Here is a 24,376-nt window from a genome sequence, read left to right as displayed (position 1 = left end):
AGCAAGGACTCGGATAGACAAACGCGGACCCATTTTTTCGTGCTTCATTATTTATTCAGAATTATTTCGCCACGCATCCGTATGCCGCCATGACGCGTTTCGGTCCGACCTGGACCTTGATCACATGACGCGTTACAACGGACCCAAGCCAAATTTAAAGTGCCCAGTAACCAGTAATTGTAAACAGCTGCAACATTACAGAAATGAAACTGAAAGACAGACTATGCAATGAACACAATGTAAGTGGACCAAACTGCCGATAAAGAAAACAATAACGGTCAGTGAAATGTACAGTTAAAACCCCACGTATTTACAAGTAATTTCATAAATGTACATCTTGGTTGATAAAAAAATATAAATATAAATGTGTTATATACATAGATCTAAATAGAAAAATATATATATATACATCCATTAATAAATTTTAGGACATCCTGAGTACTAAGCTCCCTAAGAAGCATTCCTCACATGATCCCCAATATAAAATCAACTCATAGGTCCTATATTGTACAGGGTTCATGCACAGTCTGCAATACGCTTGGTTTATGGCGTGAATAAACCTTGCATATTTTTTAAATCAGCACTGTGATCTGTTGTTATTTTCACCCGAGAGTTCGTGTGGTACGCCGTTTTCTGTGGATATTAATACCGGCTTGCTCCGCCGGCAACGAACCACCCCATGAGAAGGCGAAGGATTTCCGTCAGGAGCATTTTCACTTTGGATATATATATACACACACACTGAAGAAGGCAGACCGCCAAAACGCGTCTGTGGTGTAGCTCTTGAAATAAACATACTCTGTGACGAGGAACCTCCCGAGTGCTGTTTTCATTCCTGGGGACAAGCTAGGAATTGATGAGCGCAATATATATATATATATATATATATATATATATATATATATATATATATATATATATATATATATATATATATATATATCCTTTCAGGATAGAAGTGCGATGCAGGTTGTGGGCGGCTGCCTCTTCCGGGGGAGGGGGTCCGTGAGCGGAATCAACCAGACGGTCCGTGGAGAGGAACAGCGGTTTGGAACCTGGTCCACATCGCAGAAGCCGGGGCATTGATTTTCGGGCCCCCAGACCCGACGCACGAAAAGGAGCCGCTGAGAAAGGACAGCAGCGGGTGGGCCGGCGCTTCTCGACCATTGCTGGCGGGTGCCCCAGGCCTCCCCGGAGAGCTCAGGAGGTGCTTGAGCGGCCACAGTGCGGCCTGATCCTTCCCAGACAGCGGTATTGCCACCCAGCCGTTGTGCAGGCCCAGAGGTAGGCCGTGATGCTGGGGACCACAGTTTGGAGCTGCCCGGGGAAGATATCCTTGCAGGGCAGGGCCTGGCGGGGGATCGGGGGCAGATCGGCCCTCTTCGGCGGTTGGTGAGCAGGGGTGCGCAAGATTAGGGCCGAAGCCTGACACCCCTAAAGTGTGCTGTTGTGGTGGGATGCGGCCCGATGATGAGCCGGAACTAAGGGACATCTTATCCTTCCGTAGGGGCCCGGGGTACCCTGGACCAGAAGGGACACTGGCAGCGACAAAAGTGATATGAGAGGTGGGTGCCAGCCTGAATATACGGGACACATGTCCGTCGTGAAACGCCTGCATTGGAGGTGGCGGTCCCTGAGTTGTTGACCTGCGGGGTTGCGATCCCTAACGCCGAGCCACGTGGTGCGGGCCAAACCTGGGCGCCTGGGAACTGGATATAGTGGACGGGACAGGCGCACCTAACCTGGAGACAGTAAGATCCTGCAAGGGGCCCAAGAGAGCAGTGACAGCGACTACTGTGGAGGGGTGAGGTGAAAGGTGTTGGGCCTTTGAAAGGTGTTGGGCCTTTGAACTAGGTGGCAGCCCTGCCCGCAGGAGCCGGACCATGAATACCGTCACAGAGGGGTCTATACAAGCGCTGATGGATCCGAAGGAGAGCAGAGTGGGTGCCGGTTGACGGACCTTCTGAACTGTTGGTGAGTGTCCCAAAGTGCCGCCCAAAATTACGCAAGGTGGGAGCGGAAGGGGCACCAAGAAGCATGGGCCCATTGACAAATATACTGAGCCAAATGGAGGGGCCGGGGCAGCGGGCGGCCCTCCAAACCCAGGGCCAGACAATGCAACACTGTTAGCGGCTATAACCCAATCCCGGGATACACTGGACGCGAACATTGGTGCTGTGTGAGCGGAAGTTACCCTGCTACGTCAAGACTTGCGCAATGCTGTAGCCCGCATCACCGAAGCCGAAACAAGACTCTCGGGAGTGGAGGATGATGTGGCGACCCTGAAGCGCAAGGTCGCCAACATGGAGAGTGTACAGAAGAATCTAGCACTCCGGGCAGAGGACGTGGAAGGGTGGGCTTGGCGGAATAATTTGCGCTTTGTTGGGCTCCCGGAGGGCTGCGAGAAGGGCAACATGGAGAAATTCCTGATGCAATGGCTGGAGAGTTGGCTTCCCCCGGACTCCCTATCAAACTGTTTTGTAATAGAACGGGCACACAGGGCTCTGTCTTGTTCAGAAGCCACCAGTTGGGTCCCGCCCCCCTCCGGTCATTGCCAAACTGTTGAACCATCATGACCGCGACACTATTTTACAACAGGCTCGGTTGAAAGAACCTCTCCTCTATGAAAATCAGCGGATCCTTATTTTCCCTGACTATACAAAGATGTTGCAACAACAATGGCAATCATTTATAGCGGCAAAAGTGCGTCTTCAGGACCTTAAGCTCCCATATGCTCTGCTTTATCCGGCTCGTCTGAGGCCGGTGTTCCAGTCTCGCACCCACTTTTTTTACACTCCGGAAGAGGTCTTTCAATGGACTGACGAGACAGTGAAAGTGCGAATACATACCTCGCCGGGCCTGGAATCCGACGCTTTGCAGAGTGGAACACAGTCGCAAACTGCCCGGGGGTCACGGAGCAAGGGGAACTGGCGTTCCAGGTCCCGAAGGCGCTCCAACTCAAGGGGGGCGGAGGGGGATTCAAGGGGTGCTGCTGATCCTCCAATAGTAGATCCCTGACTGTAAGTCCCATGGGTAAGGGGACCATAGCTATAATTAAGGACTACAATGCACCCGACATCTCTGCGGGGGCCAGGTTAGCGCTGCTCTGGTGGAGAGTTTGGACTACAGGGACTGCTAGCGGGGTGGGGGGATGTGGGGGGCGGGTTCTTCCCCTAGTTGGGACTTGTTGGGGGGGAGGATGAACTATGGGTAGCGTGGGGGGGATATATTGGTGGGGTCGGGCTCAGGTTCTATGTTGTGGGCCTAAGGCTACCTTCACCGCAATAGGTACTTCAGTGTTCTTGAGGTATGGGGATGGGAACCGGGAGTTGGGGGAGGGGCAGTTTTTGGTTTCATACAGAGGGTCAGTTGGGGTAAGGTCACACGACAATGAAGACGTCTCCTTGTGTTCTTTGCATACATCTTTAGGGCCCAGCACAGGGGCACTTCCTCTACTGGTTCATCAATGGCGAGCGTAGAGGCTAGAGTGATCGTCCCGGAGCATCCCTCCGAATCCTCAGCTGAATGTGCGGGGCATGCTAGACCAAATTAAGATGGGCGCTGTACTGCGACAGGCCAAACGAGAGCGTGCTGACATACTACTCCTACAAGAAACACATTTATTGGGTAACAAAGCACTTCGCTTGCAGCACTTTGGCTATCAGCAGGTTTATCATGTAGGTTTAGTTAGAGGCTCCCGGGGGGTGACCATATTAGTGCACCGCAGACTCTCCTATGTCCACGCCACTCAATGGGTCGATCCACAGGGCAGGTACATATTTATCAGGGGTAGAATTGGGGAGAAGACCCTGGTATTAGGTAGTGTATATGCACCACCTCCTTTGCAGTGGTCCTTGGTAGAGAGGCTCTTTGTGCTCTGGGCTGACATTCCTGAGACATCAGCGGTGGTGGGGGGGATTGGAATGATGTTATGGATGGGTTGGTGGATAGATGTAGGCCCGGAGGTGGGCGGGCGCCGACAGCAGCTACTAAATTAGGGGACATGGTTAGGAACTTGGATTGGGTGGACACATGGCGGTATCTACACGCACTTAAGCGGGAATAGACGTATGTTTCTGCAGTTTATAACTCCTTCTCTAGGTTGGATTATATCTTTGTCCCATGAGCAGTTATTGGTGGGTAGGATCGGCGGCTATTTTGCCGCGGGGCTATCGAACCACTCCCCTGTAAGTACCGAGTTACTGCTGGGTAGGTGGAGGCAGCCATTTTGGTGGCGCCTATCCACATGGCACCTTCACAACGAAGACTACCAGTAACACATGGGGGAGGCCATTACCCAATTCTTGGCAGAGAATGTTGGATCAGTCACAGCTGCCAGGACAGTGTGGGAGGCCATGAAGCCCACGCTGCGGGCAGTGGACATTGCGTGGGGCGCGGCTGCACGCCGACAGCGCAAGGTAGACTTAATACGTGCCACGGCGAACATGGAGACCCTAGAGCGTCGTTGTAGTGTAGGTGGAAAAAGTCAGATGGTGGGGCAACTCCTCCTGGCACAGCAATCTTACTCGTCCCTGCTCTTAGAGGAGGCACGTCAGGCATGGCTTGCGACGGGCAGCAGGATTTGTCAGTGGGGGGACAAGTCGGGAACGATGCTACATCGGCTTTGCCAAGGCTCGTTCCAGGCTCAGACTTTGCCGGGGCTTCTAGATGCCGCTGGAGACCCGATCACAGACCCGAAGGTGCTGGCGTAGAGTTTTGCACTCTATTACGCGGACAAGTATGCCCCGAACGAATGCCTCCCGGCGGAGATGGTAGAGAAGTTCATAGCAGACCTGTCGCCACGGGTGGTGTCGGACGAGGTGCGTGAGGTTCTCGAGCTCCCGTTAACGGCGGAAGAATTGGGAAGGGCCCTGAGAGAACTTAATACGGGGAAGGCTCCGGGACCCAATAGGTTTCCAAGCGAGTTCTACAAGAAATATCACCTCCGCCTTGGCGCGGCCTACAGGTCGGCACTAGAGGAGGCACGGGAACGAGGCTGCCTCCCTGTGGACTGGCGACATGCTGAAGTGGTAGTGTTTCAGAAACCAGGCAGGCCTCCGGAGCAACATGCTTCTTACAGGCCCATATCTCTACTGAATGTTGAGGCAAAAATACTAGCCAAAGCGCTGGCTAATCGTCTCCTGCCCCACATTGCGGGACTCGTCCATCCATGTGGCAATGGCGGCGGTTCAAGAGTCCAGGGTGCAGGCGGCATTTCTCCTAGCAGATATTGATAGGGCCTTCGACTCACTGAGTTGGGTTTACCTGTTTGCGTTACTACCCCGGCTTAACCTAGGACCTCGTTTCCTGTCCTACCTGAGAATATTATACACGGACTTGACAGCCTTGGTTAGGGTGGCAGGCGCCATATCCTCTAAATTTGCGATCGGACGAGGCACTAGGCAGGCTTGTCCTCTTTCGCCATACCTGTTCGCCCTGGCCATGGAGCCACTTGCGGCTTGGGTACCTATGGATGCCCAGCTGAGTGGCATTGAGTGGGAGATGGGTCCGTCTGATAGAATTGCCCTATATACGGACAATGTCTTATTTTTACTTACCAATCTTAACAGATCGAGGCCCTGTATACTTGAGATAATGCAGATCTTTGTCGAAACCTCGGGCCTGCACCTGAACCCCCGTAAATCGTCTCTGTGGGTGCTCGGAGAGCGATCCGGAGTGGGGAAATGGACTTCCACATTACAGGTAGCAATTGGGGGCATTAAATATCTGGGAGTGTTTATCTCAGAGGTCCCGGTGATCTCCTGGGAGCGCAATTTGGTGCCGGTCTGGGATCGGGTCCGGACTGAAATGAAGACATGGTTCCGTATGCACCTTACTATCTATGGCAGATCGGCCATTTTTAAAATGGTGGCACTCCCCCGATTGCTCCATCAACTACAGAACCATCCATATCCATTATCACCCCAGTGGTTCCGCCAAGTAAATTCAGCGCTGGGGCAATTTCTTTGGGCGGGAGGTGTGGTGAGGGTGGCATTGCGGGCATGTTTTCTCTCAATGTATTGTGGTGGTTTAGCAACCTCAGATATCCTCTCCTATTATCAGGCCTCCCATCTTCTGGTTCTGAATGAGTGGTGGTACGGGATAGGGGGCGACCCAGCCTATGCCCTGGAACGACACCTGATGGGCTCTAATTCCCTACATGGGATACTGTACGCGGCACAACTTCGAAGGAGGCTGCCGCCGGCTACTTAACTGGTATTCCAGATTTGGAGATGGACGCTGCATCGCATGGGATGGTGGGGCACGTTGACCGAGGAAACCCCACTGTGGAATAATTGACGCCTTCCTGCTTTGGAGTCCCTCCGGTGGTTCAGGGGATGGGATAATATAGGAATTTCAAGGCTGGGAGATGTAATGTTGGATACGACACTTAAATCCTTCCAGGATCTCCGAGCGGAGTATGGCATGCCCCGGTCCCAATTCTTTCAATACCTACAGTTCCGTCATGCCATTGCACCGAGCTTGGACGGTCTGGATTCCCTCCCAGAGTTTAGCTCATTGGAAGCTAAGGTCTTCATGGGGGACTTAGGTGATAAAAAGATATCTCGTATCTATCAGACACTGGTCACACACTGCTCCACGACATTGCAGAAGCTCAGAGAGTCATAGGAGGGGGATGTTGGGGTGCTGGAGGAGGAGGATTGGCGAGAGGCACTGGAGGCCCTTAGAAGTGCAGCCATAGCGATGCGCCTGCGGCTTATCCAATTGAAATACTTACATAGAATTTATTATACTACGGAGAAATTGTGGCGGGCAGGCCTCATTGCATCCCCAAATTGTCTTAGATGTGAGAGGGAAGTGGGGACGTTGATTCACACGGTGTGGAGTTGTAGCTCACTGTCCGGATTCTGGAAAGGGGTGTGGGATTGTCTGTCAGAGGTCCTGGGGTGGGAACTCCCACGCACAGCGCGATTCGGTTTGCTGCATGTAATGGTTGAGGTGGGGGGGAACAGATATAAGAGGCATCTGTTGTTATTAGGCCTGACCATCGCCAAAAGAGATATTGCTAAAGCATGGAAAGACCCTCAAATTCCCTCTGTTCCGGTATGGAAGAAGGGGTTAGATTTCTGCATGGGACTAGAGCAGCCGATCTTTGTGGCCCGCCGTGACTGCCCGCGTAAACACTATAGGATATGGAAGAGGTGGGCTGATTACAGGGGCTTATGGCTGGAATCTCCGGTGGAGTGGGAGGCTACTGTGGAGACTGTATAACGAGTCATGTTAGAGGATGTATGTAAATTCTGGACCGAGAACTGATTTGCCAAATAGGGGAGATGGTGTTGTGTGACCTGGGGGGGGGGGGGAGATCCGGGGGGGGGGAGGTGTTGGGGAGGAGGGGAATTAACGTTATTAAGTTTGATATTGTTGCCTGACAAGGCCCTGTCATGTGATACCAGTGACATAGAAAATATACTAGCAGCACTTTCTTGTTTGTACATTTTACACATGATAGATGCAAAAAGTGTATGTTTACCATACCAAATAGATCAACATACACTTGTACACCAGCATTGCCGGGGCTGGTGTGCGAGAGACGACTTGGGGAATACTGTTTGGATATATATATACATATACATATATATATATATATATATATATATATATATATATATATATATATATATATATATATTGCTTCATTTAGCAGGCAGATTTAGCTGGCTAGCAGAATAAGAGGCACACACGGAGTTGATATAAAAAGCTGGAAATGCTTTATTCGGTGCTTAAAGTCCTCTCCCCTCCATATCGACAGACGCGTTTCGCCTCGCGGCTTTTTCAATGTCGATTACCCATTTGTGCAACAACCATTTTAAACCCTCCATTCGCTTCCATAGCCATGAAAACAAAAGATGGACATTTTACCAACCACGCATATATCAGTTGTGTGGTGGCCATCTTGTAGTGGGTAAATAAAATGCAATAATATTTTTTTCATTCATAAAGTGCAAGTGCTCAAAGTAATTCAAATATAAAAATTAACAATTAACCGAATTGACGATTAAAAAACATTTTCAATAAACAGGTATTATTTTTTTGTATGTATGTAATAGCAATTCATTACCTGCTATACAAATTACCTGTTATAAATTTAAACCTCAGCAGATTACAAACAAGATAGAGTGAATACAATATTGTAATGTTACTCGACCTGCTGTGGTGACAGAATTGTGCCCTGAATGGGCTCATGATATATATGTATATATGTCTAATAAAGTGTGCTACTATAGATATTACACTAATACTTCTTTCATGTAAAGTAGCCGTGACATATTTGACTTGGAGGAGTGAAAGGATGTTACTGTGTTATGTTAATATATGTTGATATATATTTTTCTCTCATATTAACATAACACCCTATTATCACACTTTGAAGCTATTTCTGTATTGATGTAACACTGCCTTAAATTGTAAAGTTACTCCAGGTGTGTCCAAAACTCCTCATCATTATTGAGTCCAGCCGGGCTCATACTTTGGAGCTCTATGATATAACGGGACTCTTTGGCTCTAAGTTTTCTCAACCTGTCTCCACCTCTTTCATGTTTATCTACCCAGTCGATGCAATAATACTGCAATAGGTCCCTATTGGTTTGATGGTACAATTCAAAATGTCTCACGACGGGGTAGGTGGGGTCTTTGTTAGAAATTGCCCGCATATGCTCCAATATGCGCTTTTTGGTGGGATTCTTGGTACTACCAATATATCTCTTATTGCATGGACAGGTGAGGCAATATACGGTGTATTCCGAATTACAATTGTAAAACTTATTGATGGATCTAAATGGCCTAGAGTCCCCTGGCCCACCTTCGAAACTAGTCATTTTTTTACTAAATTTACAAGCCTTGAGTTTTTTGCAAGGAAAGAAGCCATTTATTCCTAATTTGTTCTTTGTGGCTGTTGATCTAGTAAAATGGCTGTGTATAAGATGGTCTCCAATAGATGGACATCTTTTGTATGTGATGGAGGGACGTTCTGGGATGCATGTTTTAAGGATGTTATCAGTTTGAAGAATGTGCCAGTTCTTTTTGAAAATCTGAACAATTTGTGCCGATTTCTCATTATATGCTGTAATCATTCGTACAGTTTGATCCTCAGTTTTAGTTGATACAGCCTTATTGTTGTTTTTCGAGGATAATAGTGTTTTCCTATCGATTTGCTGTACTTTTGACTCGGCAATTTTCAGATGTCCTTTATTATAACCCCTATCTGAGAAGCGTAATAGTGCATCTTTCTTTGCACTTACGTAGCTCTTATCAGTGGAGCAATTGTTCTTAAGGCGCAGGAGCTCCCCATACGGTATACTTTTGATAAGGCTTACGGGGTGATGGCTATCTGCGTGCAAAACTGCATTGCCCGCAGTAGGTTTCCTGAAAAGACGGGTGGCCAAGACATTATCTTCAATATAGACCTGTAGGTCCAGATAGTTAACAGTATTGTTGCTGATATTTCCTGTAAACTCAAGATTTAATTTATTATTATTTAGAGATGCGATATATTCCTCAGCAGAGGATAGATCGCCTCTCCATATAATAAACAGGTTGTCAATATATTGTGTCCAAAGCACGATCCTATCTAACCACTGGTCATTGGCATACCCCCAGGCCACGTGTTTCCCCCACCAGCCGACGAAAAGGTTCGCATAGCTGGGGGCGAAGCACGTGCCCATCGCTGTACCCCGATTTTGTAAGTACAGTTGTCCATCAAAAACAAAGATGTTATTATTAAGACAATATGATACCATCTGTAATAGCATGTCGTTATGTTGTGTGAATTTGGGATGTTTTTGGCCTAGGAACCATCTTATTGCATTTAAACCATCGGAGTGACAAATACAGGTGTACAAACTCGTGATATCTAGAGTTATGAGCAACAAGTTCTCTTCCCATCTTATCCCTTCTACATGTTTCAAGAAATCCTGTGTATCCTGTATATATGATGTCAGGTTCTTGACAAAGGGGGATAAAAATGAATCCACATATATTGCTGTGTTCTCCAAAAGGCTGTTATTTGAAGCCACTATAGGTCTTCCCGGTGGATTACTATAGTGTTTATGTATTTTGGGCAAATGGTAAAATGTGGATAACGTTGGTTCTTCACAGAGCAGTATATATATATATACACTGAAAAAACCATAGGTTTCACACCCGTTATAGTTAGGAATTAGCATTTAAAAAACCTATTAAATTCACTGAAAAAACCATAGGTTTGACACCAGTTATAGTTAGCTGAAAATGTTTCTGACATAAAACCATTGAAATTCCCACGTTATAGTTAGTTGGACTCACTATAACTTGCGCGCCTGCAATGCACTGCTGATGACGTCACATATTACATCACTCATGACATGGTCAGTGACATGACTCATGACATCACTGATGACACCATCCAGTGAATGTGTGTCTTTCTGAATAATAAATATGTTTTATATATGTATATGTAAAGGTCGATGGAAGAATAAATGTTTAAATAAGTGTCTTAATGGATGTTTTTTTAAAAATAAAATTGATTGGTTAACTGGCTTATTAAGTGTATCTTAGTGAATACATATATTAGCGAGTATTGTTTAAATATTTAAATGTTTGTATCAGTGTTTCACTTTGTGTATAAGTGGCTGCATGGGTTGGTGAGTAGCTACATGTGTGTGTATATGGGTTATTAGATTTTTTTTAGTATCAGTATGAGTGTCTGTATGGTTTGGTGGGGGTGTTACTTAGCACATAGATTCATCAATGACTGACTCACTGTTTGTATGTGTTTTGAAGACAGCATATGTGCAGGACTGTATGGGTGGATGAGTGTGTATATGTGTGTGTTAGTGAGTGAATGACTGTCTCACTAGTGTATTTATCAGTAACTACACATGTTTTAATCTAGTATATTAGAGTATTGATGTATATAAGTGAGTATATGTGAGAGTGAGAGATTGAAAGAGTTCTTGTTTAAATATGTGTTTCTACAAGTGATTGTTTAAGAGAGTAAGTATGTGTACGTTTCCTTAGAAGTAAGGTGGTAGTGTGTGTATAGCTGTATATGCAAATAAATGGATGTTCAATAGTTTATTTGCATGTGTGATTGTTATGTTATGTTATGTTACAGCGTTCTTGTATAGCGCACGGCTACTCGAAAAGAGTGTCCCGGCGCTTTCCACCTGCATCTCAGAATAAAAATAACACAACACAGCAAAAGAATGAGAGAAAGAACTGAAACTGAAACAATAAGAACAGCCTAAAGATTAAAAAGCCAGGTCTTCAGGCTCTGATTATGTGTGTGAGTAACTTTTGGATGACTGTCGGTGTGTAACAGGATGTATAGGTGTTTCACTACATATGATGAGTGAATATATGTATGAGTGACTATATAGAACTGTTGGTGAATGAGTGGATGTGTATATAGATGGTGGTATTACTGAATTGGTTGTTGGTATGGAGCTCCTCAGGTAGATGAGGAGGAAGAGGAAGAGGAAGAAGAGACAGAAGGGGGGAGCAGTGAGTCAGATGATGACAGAAATAGTCAGGTGCTGGTCAGTAGACTGAACCAGGCTAACTTAAGCCTATTTGGGACTGAATCTGGTAACAACCCATTCAGACCCCCAGGTGGACTTAACCAGAAGCCCAGGAGGAGAAGGACTCACTCAGGTGACTCTAACAACTCCCATGCTTCTAGAGGTTCTCATGGTCACTCCAGAAGGGAGATGACTAGCCCTCAGAGAAGGGAACATGAGGCCAAAATGAGAGAGGCTGAGCTTAGGATCCAGAGACAAGAATTAGAAGTTGCCCTGGCCCAAGAGAAACTTGCTAGAGCAAGACAGCCTAGAGAGAGTGGATTAGGATCCACTGGTGGCAGCACTATCCCTACGGATAAAGACAGGTCTTTTGATACAAGAAACCTGAGTAAGATTGTGCCCCCCTACAAAGCTGGGGATGATATCCACAAATGGATAACTGCAATGGAGAGGCCTGCAGAGTACAGCAGATCCCTCAGGAGCAGTGGGCAGCAATCTTGTGGCTCTCCTTTGAAGGTAGAGGCAGAGACAGACTCCTCACAGTTAGTGATGGGGATTCTAGAAACTACATGGTCCTGAAGAGTGCTCTGATTGATTGGTTAGGCTTAACCACTGAACAGTACAGGTTAATGTTCAGAGATACCCAGAAGACACAGACTCAGGACTGGTCTGAATTTGTTGAATGTGCCACTAAGGCTCTGGAGGGCTGGTTGCTGGGAAGTAAGGTTACTGACTATACGGGATTGTATAATTTAATTATGAGAGAGCAAATCTTAAGTAATTGTCAAAATCAGCTTCTACATCAGCACCTGGTTGACTCTGATCTGACCTCCCCACAAGAATTGGGTAGGAGGGCAGACAAATGGGTCAGAACCAGGATCAGGCCTAAGAACCAGGGTGGTGACCAAAAGAAAGAGACTACCAAGCCTCAAGAGAAGGGTGGGGATAAAAGTAAGGAAAATACTTCCCCAGGGCCCCAAAACTCCAAGAATGGGGGTGGGTCCCAAGACACTTCTACAACCCAGAAAAGGCCTTATTGTCATACCTGTAAACAGGTGGGGCATTACAAAACAGACAGCTGTTGTCCCAAGAATGGCAATAAAGAGAATATACCTCCAGGTAAGGCTTCAACACCTCCTGTCACTGTTAGCAGTGGTCCCCCAGGTGGTGGGAGCACCCCCAAGAATTTGGGTGGGTTTACTTTTGGAGGACAGGTGGACTCTGGCCTATTCAGGTCCCCTAACTCAGATACTCTTGTCTATGAGACTGGCATGGGGTTTGCCAATTTCACAGCTTGCCCAAACACTTTGAGCAAGTATAGACAGGAGCCCCTCATCAATGGTTTGAAAGTTGAGGCCTTCAGAGACACAGGGGCTAGCATCACCATGGTGGCTGAATGTCTAGTCCCCTCAAGGCAACTTTTACCTGATGCCAAATATCAGGTGACAAACATTGATGGCATAGAAACCAATCATCCCATGGCAGTAGTCAATCTTAGCTGGGGAGGTGTCACTGGCCCAAAGAGAGTGGCAGTGTCAGCAAACTTGCCCGTAGATTGCCTACTGGGTAATGATTTGGAAATCTCAGCCTGGGCTGAGGTTGAACAGCAAACCCATTCTACAATGGTAAATCTCCATGGAAAGGTTAGTGGGGCTGTGATGGCTACAGCCCCAATCCAAGATGTCCTTCCTGAAAAGGTTGGTAGGGCTGAGCAAACCTCAGCCCCATCTTTAGATAACTTCCCTCCTGAAAAGAGTAGCAGGGCTGTACTAGTAACAGCCCATACCCAAACTGAGTCTCCTCCTGAAAAGGTTGGTGGGGCTGTGATGGCCACAGCCCAAACTCAAACTGATACCTGGGTAGTGAAGCCTGAAATGATGGATCACTCCACCCAAACTGAGAGCATGGAGGAGGAAGAGAAATCTCCCCCTCACCAGACTTTAGGAAAGGATCAGCCTCCTCAGGGAACTGATCTTACCCCTGATGAAGGAACTGTCCCAGAGGTTGTTAGGCCTGGCCTGACAGAGCCTCTGATGGCAGTGGACCCTTCTCAGGTGAGACCCAGTCTGGAGCAGGTAACCTGCCCCTCTCTACCTTGCCTTACTCAGCCCAGGGCTGCAGAGGACAAGAAGGACAGTGAGACCCAAAGGGCCCCCTGTCAAATAAAGCACCCCCAACAACAGATTAGGGGCACCAAAACTAGTAGCCCTAGTGAGGTGAAAACTTTAAAAACTCCTGAGGGATCCCCCTTAAAAGTAGTTAGGGACCTCCCCCAGATGGATATTGTTGGGCACAGCCAAACTTGGGACCCTAAGGGCCCAAACCTGATCTGTCCCTCCAGTAAGCCAAACAGAGGGACTCAGCCTCCAGCTTTAGGTAGCCAGAGGTTGACCCTGAGAGCACAGTGCAACTCAGTCAGAGAAAGAAAGGCACACATGGTGGAGAGTGATTGGAGGAAGCTGAGCCCTATAGAGGAAACTCACTTCAGTACTCCATCTCAACACCAGCCTTTGACTTTGCAAAGACACACCACAGGTAGAGATTCCCTATGGTGGAGACCCTCAGATACCCTTAGGGTGAGGGATTGAGTAGTGGACCATGAGACAGGGGGTAACCAAGCCAGAGCTGGTACTTCCTTATATGGCCACTTAGGCAATATAGGCTTACCTGGACAAGGATAGCCTTATCTCCTTTCGTTTGGGGGGGGGGGGGTTATGTAGGAAGGTGGATATCTGACTATGGTTACCCCCAAACTTTTTGCCTGGTGTTTAGCTGGTTTTTGACTTAGTTGGCCTGGGATCCTGCTATTCAGGGCCCCAGGCTGACTGCTCTCTCCTTAAAATGGACTCCATGTACCTTAGGTGCATAACACAATTGGAATTGGTTCACCTTGTTGGCCCCTGTAACAGTGTACCCTAGGTAACCAGGGCATAGGTGTTACCAAGGCCTACCAGGGGCTGCAGCATGTATTGTGCCACCCCTGGCCTGGCCTCCATATTTGACACAACTGGCTGATCACACAGCTGGGGCAAGTCGGTGTAACCACCTCTTGTTAAGGTACAGTATGCCTGTGCCTAACCCTAACCTGGACACATATGTTCCTATCAGCCACTCCTATGGAAGGCCTCTTCAATCCTGGAGGCAGAGTGCTTGGAAATATGTGAGATGGTGCTCTAGCATGAGCTGAGCCTGTCTGCAGCTGTCGGGAACCACTCCCTAAGCTGTTCCGGGATATTGCCATACCATATACTCTTAAGTGCATTATAATCCTCGCGGTTATATGCTATCTTTGGTTTGGCTTTATCAAAACATGTCGAGTAAGGTGTCATACGAATTGGAATACTATCCCCTCGACAGTTCTGTCGACGGGGATAGCATTCCACCCTTCTAGAGGGACACGACATGTGTGTAGCCTTAACCCCGGTTAAAGTTAACCAGAGCCTCAGCATCACAAAATGGATGCTTCTGCCACAGACACATGTCTGACCTCCTGCTGCTGACCGAAACTCAGCAGAGGAGGCCTGGACAAAGGATTTCCTGTCACAGGGAGGTGTCACACCACCCCAGACAGGAGATAGTGGATTGTAGCAGGGAGGGTTGAAAGAAACCAGACAGTGCCTGGGGAGCACAAGGCTTCCCCTTGCATAATCCGGTCAAACCGGTTCTGGGGCAGCCCAGCCCCAGCTCCAGTGAGACCTGGACAAAGGAAAGGGGGTGTAACCACCCCCCTCCCTGGTCCCACCCATAGGGGAGGGACCTAGCAGGAGATCCACCCCTCAGATTGGAATAAGAGTGGGAGCAGTGCCAATGCAACTCAGATCATCCTGAATCAACTTAAAACTAAGAAGACGACTGGACTTCGACATTCTGCTGCTCAGAAGACTGAAGAAGAATCTCCCTTGTGGCCTAGGAGTGGCCACCCTGTGAACACAGGTACCAACCAGCAACTCGACGTCTGCTTTGCCGCCGCCTCCCGCCGGAGCCCGAGCCCAGAGCCCGACAAGAACCAGACTCCCAGACCTCTCAGAGCCCGATCCACAGTCCCTGCAAAGAAGGGACCCGTGGAGGCACCGAGTGACGTGGGACCGGACCTCTTGGAAGACACTCGAAAAGCTGACTGCGCAGCTTCTGAGGCATCCTCGACGTTGTGCTGTGGGGACTGAGAACCCCCACAACCGAGCAGCATTTGCACCAAAGATCAGCCCTCCAGCATCTCCACGATCTGCGTGGGGCCTTTTGCTTTGTGCCACTCGACTCGCCATCCCGGCCGCTTTTCACATGATCAGCGGCCATCTTGGCGACAAAACCTACGATTTACACTGTGGGTCTGGCTGCTCCAGACCTGCCCTCGCTCCTGTAGAAAGGAGTACCCACTCTGACCTTGCTGGTCCGAGTAATAAGCCTTTTTCACTTTCCCCGTGGCTTGCATTAGCCAAGGCTTGTTTGCTTTAATCGAGTTGCCGACACCGCCATCAGCTAGAGCCTTCGAGGGACAGCTCGTGATCGACTCCTGGACGTCCTTGACCTCTTCGTGTCCACGCAGCTGCAGAGAGAAGCAACCCCTGATCACCAGTTTGCACCCGACTTTGCCTGGTTCCAATCTGGTTCCACGGTGGTCACTGGTCAGTGACTTTGAACATTGTCCCCTCTGCTTACAGGTCTTCACCACTTCAGATCCACCCTTGGATCCACCGGACACTTCTCCTTCACATCGCCTGCAGCATCTTCAGCTTCAAGCGCCAAGAACCTGCGTGTCAAAACCCGACGCCACTTCGACCCTGTGCACCCACTTCCTGTGGGTGAGGTAACATTGCAACGCCGGTGTTCCTACACTGGTACACATCTCAAGGGTCTGTGCCTTAAGTTTTGTTCCTCTAGGTTCAGCGGAAGTATCCTTAAACTAACTTTGTGTAACTTTTACGCACCATAGACTTTGCATTGGAAAGTGCGTGCACTTTGAACACTGCACCCGAGTCCCGCGGGCCTTTCCCGACTTAGTCACTGCTAGTCTCGAATAGCTCCAGCGATTCCCAAGGCCCTAGGCCTGTTCCCTTTCCTATTGGTATCTCTTATACCACTTTCTTAGTATATGGTTTAGGTGGCCCCTAGGGCTCATCCATATTGTGCAACTTTTGTGTATTTTAAACTGTCTTGTGATTTAACGCTTGTGCTTCTGTGCTCATAAAGAGTCCAGGGGATTTTATAGTTAATAAATCAATATATATTTTCAATATATATCTGTGTGGTGTCCCTTTCATTTGGTATTCAAAGGGGTTGTGTATGGTAATACAGCTGGCTTCACATGCCTTTCAGAGTTTAGCCTAAGACTGCTTTGTCCACGTTACCACTAGGATAACTGGTCTACAAGGCTGAATTACAACCATCATCATAAGGGTTGCTTGGCATGGTACAAAGTGATCACTAAGAATTGGTGAGCATTATATACCAGGCCAACTTCTCACAATGGGTATCTCTATTGTTTTGAACATTTTAGTTTCTATTTTTGAATATGTGTTTCAAGGGTTACATTACACTGAAAGGAGGTCTGTCACTCTGTCACAAGGATGGTGTCATCAGTGATGTCATGAGTGATGTCACTGACCATGTCATGAGTGATGTAAAATGTGACGTCACCAGCAGTGCATTGCAGGCGCGCAAGTTATAGTGAGTCCAACTAACTATAACGTGGGAATTTCAATGGTTTTATGTCAGTAAAATTTCCAGCTAACTATAAGTGGTGTCAAACCTATGGTTTTTTCAGTGAATGTAATAGGTTTTTTAAATGCTAATTCCTAACTATAACTGGTGTGAAACCTATGGGTTTTTCAGTGAATTTCATAGGTTTTTTAAATGCTAATTCCTAACTATATAAGGCCTGAAACCTATGTTTTTTTCAGTGAATTTCAAAGGTTTTTTTAATGCTAATTCCTTACTATATAAGACCTGAAAGCCCACCAGGAATCTCCAGTATGCGCCAGGGGACTGCATTGCAGAGGTGTAATGAAGCCATGCCCCTTTTTACACCTCTCTGCAACGCTGCCCCCGTGCATGTTTGAAGAGGGGGAACTAATTGCCCTTGCATACTGGGGGCGCCTGGGGGCAAACTAGCCCACCTGGAACCTCCAGTATGCGCCAGGGGGCTGCATTGCAGAGGTGTAATGAGGCTATGCTCCTTGATACACCTCTCTGCAACGCAGCCCCCTGCCGCGTTTGCAGAGGGGGAACTAATTCCCCTTGCATACTGGGGGTCCCTGGGGGTCAAATAGCCCACCAGGAGCCTCCAGTATGGGCCAGGGGGCTGCATTGCAGAGAGGTGTAATGAGGCCACACCCTTTTTTACACCTCTCTGCAACACAGCCCCCGTGCATGTTTGAAGAGGGGGAACTAATTCCCCTTGCATACTAGGGGTCCCTGGGGGCCAACTAGCCCACCTGGAACCTCCAGTATGCGCCAGGGGGCTGCATTTCACAGAGGTGTAATGAGGCTATGCCCCTTTTTACACCTCTCTGCAACGCAGGCCACTGGTGCGTTTGCAGAGGGGGGACTAATTCCCCTTGCATACTGGGGTTCCCTGGGTCATATCTGCCCAAACACCGATATTCCGAACGATTGAAAATGACTTTTCTTGAGAAACATTTGGATTTGGATTATCATGTCCTATACTTTGGAATTTTTGAAAGACTGACTTTGAGGATGCTATAAATTACTCAAGTCTGCCCGAATTGTGTGGGTAAAATTGATACCTAGTCACTTTGAATAAGAATGTACTTACGTCTCGTCTAACATTTGGAAGAAATATCTAGTTATATGACAACAGGATACCTACATAACTTGAAGGAAATAAGAACGCCCTGAAGAAGTTCTGTTGTACAGAACGAAACGTTTCGGCTGGCTGTGGTACATAAACTTAAGGAAAATAAAAGCATTTGAATATACACCAAGATTTAGCGCTTCAATAAGGACTCTAAGTGATATGATTTGATTGGACTTATTGTGCAAGTGGTGCTGTGCCAAACTTTGGAATATTCTCCACTACTCTCTACTACTTACTCTCTCCTACTCCACTACTCTCAAATACTCACTCTCTACTACTCATTCTCTACTACTCTACTACTCTCTACTACTCTCTCTCTACTACTCACTCCCTACTACTCACTATCTCTTACTATCTACTACTCACTCTCTACTACTCTCTCTCTACTACTCACTCTTTACTACTCACTCTCTACTACTCACTCTCTACTTCTCACTCTCTACTACTCTCTACTACTCACTCTCTACTATTCTCTCTCTACTACTCACTCTCTACTACTCACTCTACTACTCACTGGAGTAGTGTGGCTCACTGGTTAGAGGAGGCAGACCTGGAAGCAGAGGTCAGCCCAGGACTAGGGTTCAATTCCCGGCTCTGTGGGGTCTTGAGTCTTAAAAAAAAAAAATGTCCATGGACTCGACAATTCTCGCTCCAGTACCTACTCGATTCATGGGTTCACACTCTGCGACTCTGGGCAATAGCTTGCTTAATCTCCACAACGGCCCCTCGCGGAGGGATGCCTGGCTTTCACCTTGCGGATACCCTGCCGGGGTTATCTCACAGGGGAATACCAGGACGGGTTCCCTAAGCAAGCGCTTAGAAACCAGTGGTGATTTGCGCTATATAAATTCCTGTACATTTACATTTACTCACTCTCTACTACTCTCTACTACTCACTCTCTAATAATCTCTCTGTACTAGTCTCTACTACTCACTCTACTACTCACTCTCTACTACTCTACTATTCTCTCTCTCTGCTACTCACTCTCTACTACTCTCTACTACTCACTCTTTACTACTCTCTACTACTCACTCTCTACTGCTCTCTACTACTCACTCTCTACTACTCTCTACTACTCACTCTCTACTCTCTATTACTCACTCTCTACTCTCTACCTCTCTCTACTTCTCTCTCTACTAGTCTCTACCTCTCTACCGCTACCTCTCTACCTCTACATCTCTACCTCTCTCTACAGGCACACATATACACATATATATATGCATATTGTGAGAAGTTGGCCTGGTATATAATGCTCACTAGTTCTAGTGATCACTTTGTACCATGCCAAGCAACCCTTATGATGATGGTTGTAATTCAACCTTGTAGACCAGTTATCCTAGTGGTAACGTGGACAAAGCAGTCTTAGGCTAAACTCTGAAAGGCATGTGAAGCCAGCTGTTATACCATACACAACCCCCTTGAATACCAAATGAAAGGGACACCACACAGATATATATTGAAAATATATATTGATTTATTAACTATAAAATCCCCTGGACTCTTTATGAGCACAGAAGCACAAGCGTTAAATCACAAGACAGTTTAAAATACACAAAAGTTGCACAATATGGATGAGCCCTAGGGGCCACCTAAACCATATACTAAATAAGTGGTATAAGAGATACCAGGAGGAAAGTGAAGAGGCCTAGGGCCTTGGGAATCGCTGGAGCTATTCGAGACTGGAAATAACTAAGTCGGGAAAGGCCCACGGGACTCGGATGCAGTGTTCAAAGTGCACGCACTTTACAATACAAAGTCTATGGTGCGTAAAAAGCACAAAGTTAGAAAGTTAGGAACCTTCCGAGTGACCTACGGAGCTGAAACTTAAAACACAGGCCCTTGGGATGTGTACCAGTGCAGGAGCACCGGCGGAGCTGAGTTACCTCACCCACAGGAAGCGGGTGCACAGGGTCGAAGATGTGTCGGGTTTCGTCACGCTGGTCGATGGTGCTTGGAGCTGAAGATGCTGCAGGCGGCTCGATGAGAAGAGTTCCGGTGGATCCAAGGGTGGATCTGAAGAGTTGAAGACCTGAAAGCAGAGGGGACAGTGTTCAAAGTCACTAGCCAGTGACTACCGTGGAACCAGATTGGAACCAGGCGATGTCGGGTGCAAACAGGCGTTGTCGGGTAGCTTCTTTCTGCAGCCACGTGGATACCCGGGGTCGAGGACGTCCAGGAGTCGGTCACGAGCTGTCCCACGTAGGCTTCTCGCTGTTGGCGATGTCGGCGACCTGATCGGAGCAAACAGGCCTTGGCAAATGCAAGCCACGCAGAAGTCGAAAGATGCTGTTCACTCGGACCAGCAAGGTCAGAGCGGGTGCTCCTTTTCACAGGAGCTTGGGTAGGTCTGGAGCAACCAGACCTGCTGTTTAAATCTTCGGGTTCGTCGCCAAGATGGCCGCTGGCCGCGTGGCTAGTGGCCGGGATGGCGCGTCGAGTGGCACAGTGCAAAAGGGCCCCACGCAGATCGTGGAGATGCTGGGGGGCTGATCTTCGGTGCAAGGGCTGCTCGGTGGTGGGGGTTCTCAGTCCCCAAAGCACAACGTCGAGGATGCCTCAGAAGCTGCGCAGTCAGCTTTACAAGTGTCTTCCAAGAGGTCCGGTCCCACGTCACTCGGTGCCTCCACGGGTCCCTTCTTTGCAGGGACTGTGGATCGGGCTCTGAGAGGTCTGGGAATCTGGTTCTTGTCGGGCTCTGGGCTCGGGCTCCGGCGGGAGGCGGCGGCAAAGCAGACGTCGAGTTGCTGGTTGGTGCCTGTGTTCACAGGGTGGTCACTCCTTGGCCACAAGGGAGATTCTTCTTCAGTCTTCTGTGCAGCAGAATGTCGAAGTCCAGTCTTCTTCTTAGTTTTAAGTTGATTTCGGGATGATCTGCCGTGCAATGGCACTGCTCCCCCTCTTATTCCAATCTAGGGGGTGGATCACCTACTAGGTCCCTCCTCTGGGAGGAACCAGGAAGGGGGGCGGTTACACCCCCTTTCCTTTGTCCAGCTCCGCGCCAGGACTGGGGCTGGAAGGCCCCAGAACCGGTTTGGGCTGGCCTATGCACGGGGACACCTTGTGTGCCCCGGGCATGTCTGATTCTATTCAGCCCTGTCCTACCCAATACACAAAATCCTGTCTGGGGTGGTGCTCGCACCTCCCAAGGCAGGAAACCCTTTGTCCAGGCCACCATCTGCCGAGTTTCGGTCAGCAGCAGGAGGCCAGACTTGTGTCTGTGGTGGCAGCGTCCATTTTGTGAAGCTGAGGCTCTGTTTAACTTTAACCGGGGTTAAGGCTACACACATGTCGTGTCCCTCTAGAAGGGTGGAATGCTATCCCCGTCGCCAGAATTGGCGAGGGGATAGTATTCCAATTCGTATGACACCTTACTCGACATGTTTTGATAAAGCCAAACCAAAGATAGCATTTAACCGCGAGGATTATAATGCACTTAAGAGTATATGGTATGGCAATATCCCGGAACAGCTTAGGGAGTTGTTCCCGACCGCTGCAGACAGGCTCAGCTCATGCTAGAGCACCATCTCACATATTTCCAAGCACTCTGCCTCCAGGATTGATGAGGCCTTCCATAGGAGTGGCTGATAGGAACATATGTGCCCAGTTTAGGGTTAGGCACAGACATACTGTACCTAAGTAAGAGGTGGTTACACCGACTTACCCCAGCTGAGTGATCAGCCAGTTGTGTCAATTATGGAGGCCAGGCCAGGGGTGGCACAATACGTGCTGCAGCCCCTGGTAGGCCTTGGATACACCTATGCCCTGGGCACCTAGGGTGCACTATTACAGGGGCTCATAAGGTGAACCAGTTCCAATTCGTAATGCACCTAGAGTGCATTGGCAGTAATTTAGAGAGAGAACAGCAGGCTGTGGGTCTGATTAGCAGGCCCACAGCCACATTAAGTCAGAAACCAGTGAAGCAAAAAGCAAAAATTTGGGGTGACCATAGGATAGCAGACCCTACTCTCCTACATAACCCCCCCCCAAACGCAGGGACATTAGACTAACCTTGACCAGTTGTGTCTTCATGTTCTAAGTGGAAGTACCTGGAGAGACCATCTGCGTTGCCATGGTCAGTCCCTGGGCGGTGCTCCACTGTAAAGTCCATCCCCTGTAGGGAAATGGACCACCTGAGTAGTTTGGGGTTTTCACCCTTCATCTGATTAAGCCATAGGAGGGGCTTATGGTCGGTCTGAATCTTGAAGTGAGTGCCAAATAAGTATGGTCTCAACTTCTTCAGGGCCCACACCACAGCAAAGGCCTCCCTCTCTATAGCTGACCAACGTTTCTCTCTGGGGGTCAGCCTTCTGCTAATGAAAGCAATGGGCTGGTCCTGGCCATCTACATTAAGCTGTGAAAGCACTGCTCCCACTCCCAACTCAGAAGCATCTGTTTGGACAATGAACTCTCTTGAGTAGTCAGGACTCTTCAGGATAGGTGCAGAGCACATGGCCTTCTTCAGGTCATCAAATGCCTTTTGACAGATTTCTGTCCACTGAACCTTTTTGGGCATCTTCTTGGATGTCAGATCATTAAGAGGAGTCACAATGGACCCATAGTTCTTAACAAACTTCCTGTAGTACCCAGTCAGGCCCAAGAAAGCTCTGACCTGAGTCTGGGTAGTTGGAGGGGACCAGTCCTTGATGGTCTGGATCTTACTCTCCAGTGGTTGAACTTGGCCTCCACCTACAAGGTGGCCCAGGTATACAACCTTGCTCTGCCCTATCTGGCACTTTGTTGCCTTGATAGTGAGGCCTGCCTTCTGCAGAGCCTCAAGCACTTCCTTCAGGTGGATCAGGTGATCCTCCCAGGTGGAGCTAAAGACAGCAATATCGTCCAGATAAGCTGCACAAAAGTCATCCAACCCAGTGAGGACTTGGTTCACCAACCTTTGGAAGGTGGCAGGTGCATTTTTCAAACCAAAGGGCATCACCACAAACTGATAATGCCCACTAGGGGTAGAAAATGCTGTCTTGGCTTTAGACTCCTCAGCTAACCTGATTTGCCAGTAGCCAGCTGTTAAGTCAAATGTGCTCAAATATTTGGCAGAAGCCAACTTGTCAATGAGCTCATCTGCCCTTGGAATAGGGTGTGCATCTGTCCTGGTGACAGCATTGAGTCCTCTGTAATCCACACAGAACCTCATCTCTCTCTTGCCATCTTTGGTGTGAGGTTTGGGGACCAGAACCACTGGGCTAGCCCAGGGGCTCTCTGAAGGCTCAATGACACCTAATTCCAGCATCTTTTGCACCTCAGTCTTTATACAGTCCCTGACGTGGTCAGGTTGCCTGTAAATCTTGCTCTTTACAGGAAGACTGTCACCAGTGTCCACCACATGGGTACACCAGTTAGTCTGACTGGGGGTCAAGGAGAACATATGCCTGTATGCCTGTAGAACTTGTCTGCAGTCATGTTGCTGATGTTCAGTGAGGCTGCCACCTAAGGCCACACCATCAACTGAGCCATCCTCAGGGTTCTGAGTGAGCAGGTCTGGGAGAGGGTCACTCTCTTCCTCCTGTCCCTCATCTGTAGCCATGAGCAAGCCCATGTCTGCCCTGCTGACATATGCCTTCAATCTGTTCACATGGAGCACCCTGTGGGGGCTCCTGGGAGTTCCTAGGTCCACCAAGTAGGTAACCTCTCCCTTCTTTTCCAGAATTGTATGGGGTCCAGACCATTTGTCTTGGAGTGCTGCTGGGGCCACTGGCTCCAACACCCATACCTTCTGTCCAGGCTGAAATTCAACAAGGACAGCCTTTTGGTCATGCCAAGCTTTTTGTAATTCTTGGCTAGCCTCAAGGTTTTTGGATGCCTTTTCCATGTACTCTGCCATCCTGGAGCGGAGACCAAGTACATAGTCCACTATGTCCTGTTTAGGCTTTTTGAGAGGTAACTCCCATCCTTCCTTCACAAGACACAGGGGTCCTCTTACAGGGTGCCCAAACAACAATTCAAAGGGGCTGAAGCCAACCCCCTTTTGAGGGACCTCTCTGTAAGCGAACAAAAGGCAGGGCAGAAGGATGTCCCATCTTCGCCTGA

The 24,376-nt window shown here is 48.3% G+C and overlaps 1 protein-coding gene across 1 annotated transcript in view; it reads right to left on the bottom strand.

Annotated features, from left to right (window-relative positions):
• DNAH17 (dynein axonemal heavy chain 17) overlaps positions 1 to 24,376 on the bottom strand; it is a 15,539,113-nt gene that overhangs the window by 14,198,564 nt on the left and 1,316,173 nt on the right. The gene's annotated exons all lie outside the window — the stretch shown is intronic.

The sequence above is a fragment of the Lissotriton vulgaris genome, chromosome 7 (assembly GCF_964263255.1).
Source record: "Lissotriton vulgaris chromosome 7, aLisVul1.2, whole genome shotgun sequence".
Taxonomy (NCBI): Eukaryota; Metazoa; Chordata; class Amphibia; order Caudata; family Salamandridae; genus Lissotriton; species Lissotriton vulgaris.
This window is presented reverse-complemented; position numbering and strand designations above follow the sequence as displayed.